This window comes from Opisthocomus hoazin, unplaced genomic scaffold (assembly GCF_030867145.1).
Source record: "Opisthocomus hoazin isolate bOpiHoa1 unplaced genomic scaffold, bOpiHoa1.hap1 HAP1_SCAFFOLD_194, whole genome shotgun sequence".
Taxonomy (NCBI): Eukaryota; Metazoa; Chordata; class Aves; order Opisthocomiformes; family Opisthocomidae; genus Opisthocomus; species Opisthocomus hoazin.
In genome coordinates, this window is record NW_027448848.1 from 80001 (window position 1) to 90000 (window position 10000).

A 10000-nucleotide genomic window follows, 5' to 3' on the forward strand; every position below is an offset into this window, starting at 1 on the left:
GCACCCGTGGCTCCGCGCGCCCGCTCCCCCGCGGCGTCGGCCGGCCGGAGCCGGGGGAGACGCGCGTCTCCCCCCCAACTTGTCGCCGCGGGAGCGTAAAGGGACGTGCCAGAGGAGACTGCGACCCACGCAGGCGGGCGCGACCCGGCGACCGAGGCCCCCTTGACGGGGCGGCTCGCTCCGCAGCGGGCGGCGGTGCGGCAACCGAGAAACCAGAACGCCGCAGCGACGGCTGCGGCGGAAGAGGCGGGGGGACGCCCCGACCTCGCAGGCCGCTCTCGGGGCGCACCCACGCGGATGCGGCCCACACAAGGCTCGTGGTTTCGGTCCGTGTCTTTCGCTTTTTGCCTGGCCCCGATCGTCTCGGTTCGTCCGCCCCACCGCCCGGCGCTGCTTGCGGCCGGCACCCACGGGTAACCCGGCCCGAGGCCCACACCGGCGCCTGGCGTGCTTTAGGACACCTGAGGGCTCGCGGGGCCGCGCGGCCGTCACACAGCCCGGTTCGGTAAAGAAGCCGAGGAACCCCAACCGAGCAGGTAGCGGGATGGGGGGGGGGTGCGGGGTGACACGGGGAGGCACGCGCCCCGCCGCTTCCACCACCGCCGTCTCTTTGCTCGTCACGGTCCGCGCCGCTCGGAGGGAAGGGGACAACACCTCGCACGAGACGGGAAGCGACATTGGAAAGGAGACCGCCCGGCCCGAACACCGGAGCCCCGCCGTGGCTCCCTATGACGGGGAGTACGGAAGACCCGGCCCGCCGGGGGCCCTCTCCGACGCCCCCCGAAAAGCCTCATCGATCAGGAAAGGGAAGGGGAACGGAGGAGAAGCGGAGGCCCCACGGCCACGGTTCCTGGGACAGCGACGGCCGCACGCGCCGGCCCCCGGACCCCGAACCTCGGGCAGGGCTGGGCAGCACAGGCGCGGGGCCCTGCGTGCGAGCGAGCGAGCGGGCAGCGTCGACAGCAGAAGCCCAACGCGGCGTGGCCACCGGCAGAGCCGGATTGCCGTAGAGGCTTCTCTGCAACGTGCCCGCGGATGGCTGCTGTTAACGGGCGTGGGGAGGGGGGGGGAGCCACGGCAGGCTCCACTCCCAAACCCCGGCCCTACAAGCGTTCGAGTGCCGGAGACCGCCGCCCGTCTCGGCCCGGCCCTGGAGAAACCCCTCTTGGAGCCCTCGCTCCAGTCGGCAACGGCCACCGGAGCCTGCGGGCAAGCAGCGGCTTCGCGCGGCTTCTGGCAGTCGGAACCGCCGTGCGCGATAGGTAGGAGGCAGAACGGCCACGGCCAGGGCCGCCGGGCAACGCCCGAGTCTGCCGGCTGAGCCGCGGCTGACAAGCGTTCGAGTGCCGGCGACCGCCGCCGGTCTCGGCCCGGCCCTGGAGAAACCCCTCTTGGAGCCCTCGCTCCAGTCGGCAACGGCCACCGGAGCCTGCGGGCAAGCAGCGGCTTCGCGCGGCTTCTGGCAGTCGGAAGCGCCGTGAGCGATAGGTAGGAGGCAGAACGGCCACGGCCAGGGCCGCCGGGCAACGCCCGAGTCCGCCGGCTGAGCCGCGGGTGACAAGCGTTCGAGTGCCGGCGACCGCCGCCGGTCTCGGCCCGGCCCTGGAGAAACCCCTCTTGGAGCCTTCGCTCCAGTCGGCAACGGCCACCGGAGCCTGCGGGCAAGCAGCGGCTTCGCGCGGCTTCTGGCAGTCGGAAGCGCCGTGCGCGATAGGTAGGAGGCAGAACGGCCACGGCCAGGGCCGCCGGGCAACGCCCGAGTCCGCCGGCTGAGCCGCGGGTGACAAGCGTTCGAGTGCCGGCGACCGCCGCCGGTCTCGGCCCGGCCCTGGAGAAACCCCTCTTGGAGCCCTCGCTCCAGTCGGCAACGGCCACCGGAGCCTGCGGGCAAGCAGCGGCTTCGCGCGGCTTCTGGCAGTCGGAAGCGCCGTGCGCGATAGGTAGGAGGCAGAACGGCCACGGCCACAGCCGCCGTGCAACGCCCGAGTCTGCCGGCTGAACCGCGAGTAGCTGCAGCGGTTCGATGGCGCTGGTCCGCGAGCGCCAGCCCTCTGCCCTAGTATACGGACAGCGAGGTCCCCGGCCCCGGCGGGCTCGAAGAGAACCGTCTTCCCCCAGCGGGGAGGCGCGCGAGCGCCGCCGACTCTTACCATGACGTAACTGGAGGCAGCGCAAAGCAGCGACCCCTTCGGCAGCTCCGAAGAAGAACCGGCAAGACGTCTACCTGCCAGAACCGCGGTGGAGCCAAAGTCCCGCCGGAGCGAGGTAGACGAGGCATCCCTTTCCGCCGGCAGCTCCGGCGGCCACATCGGGCACACCGGACCCGGCGGACGGTAAAACGGGTAGACCTGGCCTCCCTGCCGGCAGAACGGGTAGACGAGGCCTCCCTGCCTGGAACCGGGTAGACCTGGCATCCCTGCCGGAAGCGGGTAGACCTGGCATCCCTGCCGGTAAAACGGGTAGACGAGGCCTCCCTGCCTGGAACCGGGTAGACCTGGCATCCCTGCCGGAAGCGGGTAGACCTGGCATCCCTGCCGGCAAAACGGGTAGACCTGGTCTCCCTGCCGCCAAAACGGGTAGACCTGGCCTCCCTGCAGGTAAAACGGGTAGACCTGGCCTCCCTGCCGGCAGAACGGGTAGACCTGGCCTCCCTGCCGCCACAACGGGTAGACCTGGCATCCCTGCCGGCAAAACGGGTAGACCTGGTCTCCCTGCCGGTAAAACGGGTAGACCTGTTCTCCCTGCAGGTAAAACGGGTAGACCTGGCCTCCCTGCCGGTAAAACGGGTAGACCTGGCCTCCCTGCCGGCAGAACGGGTAGACCTGGCATCCCTGCCGGCAAAACGGGTAGACCTGGTCTCCCTGCCGGTAAAACGGGTAGACCTGGTCTCCCTGCAGGTAAAACGGGTAGACCTGTTATCCCTGCCGGCAAAACGGGTAGACCTGGTCTCCCTGCCGGCAAAAAGGGTAGACCTGTTCTCCCTGCCGCCAGAACGGGTAGACCTGGCCTCCCTGCCGGTAAAACGGGTAGACCTGGTCTCCGTGCAGGTAAAACGGGTAGACCTGGCGTCCCTGCCGGCAGAACGGGTAGACCTGGTCTCCCTGCCGCCAGAACGGGTAGACCTGGCATCCCTGCCGGCAAAACGGGTAGACCTGGTCTCCCTGCCGGTAAAACAGGTAGACCTGGCCTCCCTGCAGGTAAAACGGGTAGACCTGTTATCCCTGCCGGCAAAACGGGTAGACCTGGCATCCCTGCCGGCAAAACGGGTAGACCTGGTCTCCCTGCCGGTAAATGGGTAGACCTGGTCTCCCTGCCGCTAGAACGGGTAGACCTGGCCTCCCTGCCGGCAGAACGGGTAGACCTGGCCTCCCTGCCGGTAAAACGGGTAGACCTGGCATCCCTGCAGGTAAAACGGGTAGACCTGGCATCCCTGCCGGCAAAACGGGTAGACCTGGTCTCCCTGCCGGTAAAACGGGTAGACCTGTTCTCCCTGCAGGTAAAACGGGTAGACCTGTTCTCCCTGCCGCCAGAACGGGTAGACCTGGCATCCCTGCCGGCAAAACGGGTAGACCTGGTCTCCCTGCCGGTAAATGGGTAGACCTGGTCTCCCTGCAGGTAAATCGGGTAGACCTGTTATCCCTGCCGGCAAAACGGGTAGACCTGGTCTCCCTGCAGCCAGAACGGGTAGACCTGGTCTCCCTGCCGGCAAAACGGGTAGACCTGGTCTCCCTGCCGGCAAAAAGGGTAGACCTGTTCTCCCTGCCGCCAGAACAGGTAGACCTGGTCTCCCTGCCGGTAAATGGGTAGACCTGGTCTCCCTGCCGGCAATATGGGTAGACCTGGCCTCCCTGCAGCCAGAACGGGTAGACCTGGCATCCCTGCCGGTAAATGGGTAGACCTGGCATCCCTGCCGGTAAAACGGGTAGACCTGGCATCCCTGCCGGCAATACGGGTAGACCTGGTCTCCCTGCCGCTAGAACGGGTAGACCTGGCATCCCTGCCGGTAAAACGGGTAGACCTGGCCTCCCTGCCGGCAATACGGGTAGACCTGGCCTCCCTGCCGGTAAAACGGGTAGACCTGGCCTCCCTGCCGGCAGAACGGGTAGACCTGGTCTCCCTGCAGGAAAAACGGGTAGACCTGGTCTCCCTGCAGCCAGAACGGGTAGACCGGGCATCCCTGCCGGAAAATGGGTAGACCTGGCATCCCTGCCGGTAAAACGGGTAGACCTGGCATCCCTGCCGGCAGAGCGGGTAGACCTGGTCTCCCTGCCGCCAGAACGGGTAGACCTGGCCTCCCTGCAGGTAAAACGGGTAGACGTGGCCTCCCTGCCGGCAGAAGGGGTAGACCTGGCCTCCCTGCCGGCAGAAGGGGTAGACCTGTCCTCCCTGCGGACAGAGCGGGTCGCCCGTGCTGGAGGCCCGTATGCAGGGGTGCCTGCACGGGGTGGGAAGGGCCGGCGGCGGGCTGCCTGTGCTCTCTCAGCCGGGGCGGCGGTGGGGGGGCTTGCGGGGGGTGGCTGGGGTCGGCAGGCCGGCCCTGCCGGAGGCCCGTATGCAGGGGTGCCTGCACGGGGTGGGAAGGGGCGGCGGCGGGCTGCCTGTGCTGTCTCAGCCGGGGCGGCGGTGGGGGGGCTTGTGGGGGGTGGCTGGGGGCGGCAGGCCGGCCCGGCCGGAGGCCCGTATGCAGGGGTGCCTGCACGGGGTAGGAAGGGCCGGCGGCGGGGTGCCTGTGCTCTCTCAGCCGAGGCGGCGGTGGGGGGGCTTGTGGGGGGTGGCTGGGGGCGGCAGGCCGGCCCTGCCGGAGGCCCGTATGCAGGGGTGCCTGCACGGGGTGGGAAGGGGCGGCGGCGGGCTGCCTGTGCTGTCTCAGTCGGGGCGGCGGTGGGGGGGCTTGCGGGGGGTGGCTGGGGTCGGCAGGCCGGCCCTGCCGGAGGCCCGTATGCAGGGGTGCCTGCACGGGGTGGGTGGGCCTGCGGCGGGCTGCCTGTGCTCTCTGAGCCGGGGCGGCGGTGGGGGGGGCTTGCGGGGGGTGGCTGGGGTCGGCAGGCCGGCCCTGCCGGAGGCCCGTATGCAGGGGTGCCTGCACGGGGTGGGAAGGGCCGGCGGCGGGCTGCCTGTGCTGTCTCAGCCGGGGCGGCGGTGGGGGGGGTTGCGGGGGGTGGCTGTGGGCGGCAGGCCGGCCCTGCCGGAGGCCCGTATGCAGGGGTGCCTGCACGGGGTGGGAAGGGCCGGCGGCGGGCTGCCTGTGCTGTCTCAGCCGGGGCGGCGGTGGGGGGGCCTGTGGCGGGTGGCTGTGGGCGGCAGGCCGGCCCTGCCGGAGGCCCGTATGCAGGGGTGCCTGCACGGGGTGGGAAGGGCCGGCGGCGGGCTGCCTGTGCTGTCTCAGTCGGGGCGGCGGTGGAGGGGCTTGCGGGGGATGGCTGGGGTCGGCAGGCCGGCCCTGCCGGAGGCCCGTATGCAGGGGTGCCTGCACGGGGTGGGTGGGCCTGCGGCGGGCTGCCTGTGCTCTCTGAGCCGGGGCGGCGGTGGGGGGGGCTTGCGGGGGGTGGCTGGGGGCGGCAGGCCGGCCCTGCCGGAGGCCCGTATGCAGGGGTGCCTGCACGGGGTGGGAAGGGGCGGCGGCGGGGTGCCTGTGCTCTCTGAGCCGGGGCGGCGGTGAGGGGGCTTGCGGGGGGTGGCTGGGGGCGGCAGGCCGGCCCTGCCGGAGGCCCGTATGCAGGGGTGCCTGCACGGGGTGGGAAGGGCCGGCGGCGGGCTGCCTGTGCTCTCTCAGCCGGGGCGGCGGTGGGGGGGCTTGCGGGGGGTGGCTGGGGTCGGCAGGCCGGCCCTGCCGGAGGCCCGTATGCAGGGGTGCCTGCACGGGGTGGGTGGGCCTGCGGCGGGCTGCCTGTGCTCTCTGAGCCGGGGCGGCGGTGGGGGGGGCTTGCGGGGGGTGGCTGGGGTCGGCAGGCCGGCCCTGCCGGAGGCCCGTATGCAGGGGTGCCTGCACGGGGTGGGAAGGGCCGGCGGCGGGCTGCCTGTGCTGTCTCAGCCGGGGCGGCGGTGGGGGGGGTTGCGGGGGGTGGCTGTGGGCGGCAGGCCGGCCCTGCCGGAGGCCCGTATGCAGGGGTGCCTGCACGGGGTGGGAAGGGCCGGCGGCGGGCTGCCTGTGCTGTCTCAGCCGGGGCGGCGGTGGGGGGGCCTGTGGCGGGTGGCTGGGGGCGGCAGGCCGGCCCTGCCGGAGGCCCGTATGCAGGGGTGCCTGCACGGGGTGGGAAGGGCCGGCGGCGGGCTGCCTGTGCTGTCTCAGTCGGGGCGGCGATGGAGGGGGCTTGCGGGGGATGGCTGGGGTCGGCAGGCCGGCCCTGCCGGAGGCCCGTATGCAGGGGTGCCTGCACGGGGTGGGTGGGCCTGCGGCGGGCTGCCTGTGCTCTCTGAGCCGGGGCGGCGGTGGGGGGGGCTTGCGGGGGGTGGCTGGGGGCGGCAGGCCGGCCCTGCCGGAGGCCCGTATGCAGGGGTGCCTGCACGGGGTGGGAAGGGGCGGCGGCGGGGTGCCTGTGCTCTCTGAGCCGGGGCGGCGGTGAGGGGGCTTGCGGGGGGTGGCTGGGGGCGGCAGGCCGGCCCTGCCGGAGGCCCGTATGCAGGGGTGCCTGCACGGGGTGGGAAGGGCCGGCGGCGGGGTTCCTGTGCTCTCTCAGCCGGGGCGGCGGTGGGGGGGCTTGCGGGGGGTGGCTGGGGGCGGCAGGCCGGCCCTGCCGGAGGCCCGTATGCAGGGGTGCCTGCACGGGGTGGGAAGGGGCGGCGGCGGGCTGCCTGTGCTCTCTGAGCCGGGGCGGCGGTGGGGGGGCTTGCGGGGGGTGGCTGGGGGCGGCAGGCCGGCCCTGCCGGAGGCCCGTATGCAGGGGTGCCTGCACGGGGTGGGAAGGGCCGGCGGCGGGCTGCCTGTGCTGTCTCAGCCGGGGCGGCGGTGGGGGGGCCTGTGGCGGGTGGCTGGGGGCGGCAGGCCGGCCCTGCCGGAGGCCCGTATGCAGGGGTGCCTGCACGGGGTGGGAAGGGCCGGCGGCGGGCTGCCTGTGCTCTCTCAGCCGGGGCGGCGGTGGGGGGGCTTGCGGGGGGTGGCTGGGGTCGGCAGGCCGGCCCTGCCGGAGGCCCGTATGCAGGGGTGCCTGCACGGGGTGGGAAGGGCCGGCGGCGGGCTGCCTGTGCTCTCTGAGCCGGGGCGGCGGTGGGGGGGGATTGCGGGGGGTGGCTGGGGTCGGCAGGCCGGCCCTGCCGGAGGCCCGTATGCAGGGGTGCCTGCACGGGGTGGGAAGGGCCGGCGGCGGGCTGCCTGTGCTCTCTCAGCCGGGGCGGCGGTGGGGGGGCTTGCGGGGGGTGGCTGGGGGCGGCAGGCCGGCCCTGCCGGAGGCCCGTATGCAGGGGTGCCTGCACGGGGTGGGAAGGGGCGGTGGCGGGGTGCCTGTGCTCTCTGAGCCGGGGCGGCGGTGGGGGGGCTTGCGGGGGGTGGCTGGGGGCGGCAGGCCGGCCCTGCCGGAGGCCCGTATGCAGGGGTGCCTGCACGGGGTGGGAAGGGCCGGCGGCGGGCTGCCTGTGCTGTCTCAGTCGGGGCGGCTTTGGAGGGGCTTGCGGGGGATGGCTGGGGTCGGCAGGCCGGCCCTGCCGGAGGCCCGTATGCAGGGGTGCCTGCACGGGGTGGGTGGGCCTGCGGCGGGCTGCCTGTGCTCTCTGAGCCGGGGCGGCGGTGGGGGGGGCTTGCGGGGGGTGGCTGGGGGCGGCAGGCCGGCCCTGCCGGAGGCCCGTATGCAGGGGTGCCTGCACGGGGTGGGAAGGGGCGGCGGCGGGGTGCCTGTGCTCTCTGAGCCGGGGCGGCGGTGAGGGGGCTTGCGGGGGGTGGCTGGGGGCGGCAGGCCGGCCCTGCCGGAGGCCCGTATGCAGGGGTGCCTGCACGGGGTGGGAAGGGCCGGCGGCGGGGTTCCTGTGCTCTCTCAGCCGGGGCGGCGGTGGGGGGGCTTGCGGGGGGTGGCTGGGGGCGGCAGGCCGGCCCTGCCGGAGGCCCGTATGCAGGGGTGCCTGCACGGGGTGGGAAGGGGCGGCGGCGGGCTGCCTGTGCTCTCTGAGCCGGGGTGGCGGTGGGGGGGCTTGCGGGGGGTGGCTGGGGTCGGCAGGCCGGCCCTGCCGGAGGCCCGTATGCAGGGGTGCCTGCACGGGGTGGGAAGGGCCGGCGGCGGGGTTCCTGTGCTCTCTCAGCCGGGGCGGCGGTGGGGGGGCTTGCGGGGGGTGGCTGGGGGCGCAGGCCGGCCCTGCCGGAGGCCCGTATGCAGGGGTGCCTGCACGGGGTGGGAAGGGCCGGCGGCGGGCTGCCTGTGCTCTCTGAGCCGGGGCGGCGGTGGGGGGGCTTGCGGGGGGTGGCTGGGGGCGGCAGGCCGGCCCTGCCGGAGGCCCGTATGCAGGGGTGCCTGCACGGGGTGGGAAGGGGCGGCGGCGGGCTGCCTGTGCTCTCTCAGCCGGGGCGGCGGTGGGGGGGCTTGCGGGGGGTGGCTGGGGGCGCAGGCCGGCCCTGCCGGAGGCCCGTATGCAGGGGTGCCTGCACGGGGTGGGAAGGGCCGGCGGCGGGCTGCCTGTGCTCTCTGAGCCGGGGCGGCGGTGGGGGGGCTTGCGGGGGGTGGCTGGGGGCGGCAGGCCGGCCCTGCCGGAGGCCCGTTTGCAGGGGTGCCTGCACGGGGGTGGGTTGGGGGGGGCGGCGGGAATTTTTTGGTTTTTGTTGCTTTTTTATTTCTTTTTCCGCTTTTGAAACAGAGACGCCGCCCCGTCCTCGGGCGTTTCAGCCGAGCTGATGGAAAGCGGCGCCCCTTCCCGTCGCTTGCGGGGGGGGGTGGTGCAGGAGGGGGGAGGCGGCGCGCGCCTGAAATTCCCCTCGCCACCCCCCGTTTCCGAGACTTCGCCGTATCTAGTGGAAGGCGCTAAGCTTGGCCGGACTGTCTCGCTGAAGGCTTTCTTACTCTGCATCGGTTCTGACGGTGGGCGAGAAAAAAAAACAAAACCAAAGCAGAGCAGGGAAACAGTTACAAAAAGTTCTTGAGAGCCAGCACCGGCCCGCCCATCGGCAGACGGAGCGGCGCCCGGGGTCAACGAGTGCCACCCTGCTGCTTAGCAACCGGAACCCGAGCCGGCCCGCCCCGCCCACCCGCCGGCAAGGGGCGGGCGCTTCCCCGCGGCAGAAGGGGGAGACAGAGACTGAGAGACGGGGTCGAGGAGCAGGCGGGGAGCCTTGCGCTGAGGTAGGCTGGGGACGGGGCCTCTTTTCCGAGAAGATTGAGGTTTGAGTCGGGGGGGGGGGGGGGGGCGGCGGCAGGGGCTGCTTGTGCGCTCTCGGCCGGGGCGGCGGTGGGGGGGTGGCGGGGTGGGGGGGGGCAGCGGAGCGGCCGTGCCGGAGGCCCGTATGCAGGGGTGCCCGCACCGGGGGGGGGGGTGGGGGGGGGCGGCGGCAGGGGCTGCTTGTGCGCTCTCGGCCGGGGCGGCGGTGGGGGGGGGGCTTGCGGGTGGGGGTGCGGCGGCCGGGCTGCCGTGCCGGAGGCCCGTTTGCAGGGGTGCCTGCACGGGGGGAGGTGGGGGGGGGGGGGGGGGGGTGGGGCGGGGCGGCGGGAATTTTTTGGTTTTTGTTGCTTTTTTATTTTTTTTCCGCTTTTGAAACACAGACGCCGCCCCGCCTTCGGGCGTTTCAGCCGAGCTGATAGAAAGCTGCGCCCCTTCCCGTTGCTTGCGGGGGGGGGTTGGTGCCGCGGAAGGGGGGTGGCAGGGGGGGGCGGGAACGGGACGGGGACGGGGACGGGGACGGGGACGGGGACGGGGACGGGGACGGGTCTGGCCGACGGGTCTGGCCGACAGCGCCCCCCCCGACCCCGCGTCCCGGCCGGCCACCACGTCTACCCGGGACCGGGTCGGCGGGGAGGACAGGTCTACCCGGGACCGGTTCGGCGGGGAGGACAGGTCTACCCGACAGCGCCCCCCCCATCGCCCCGCG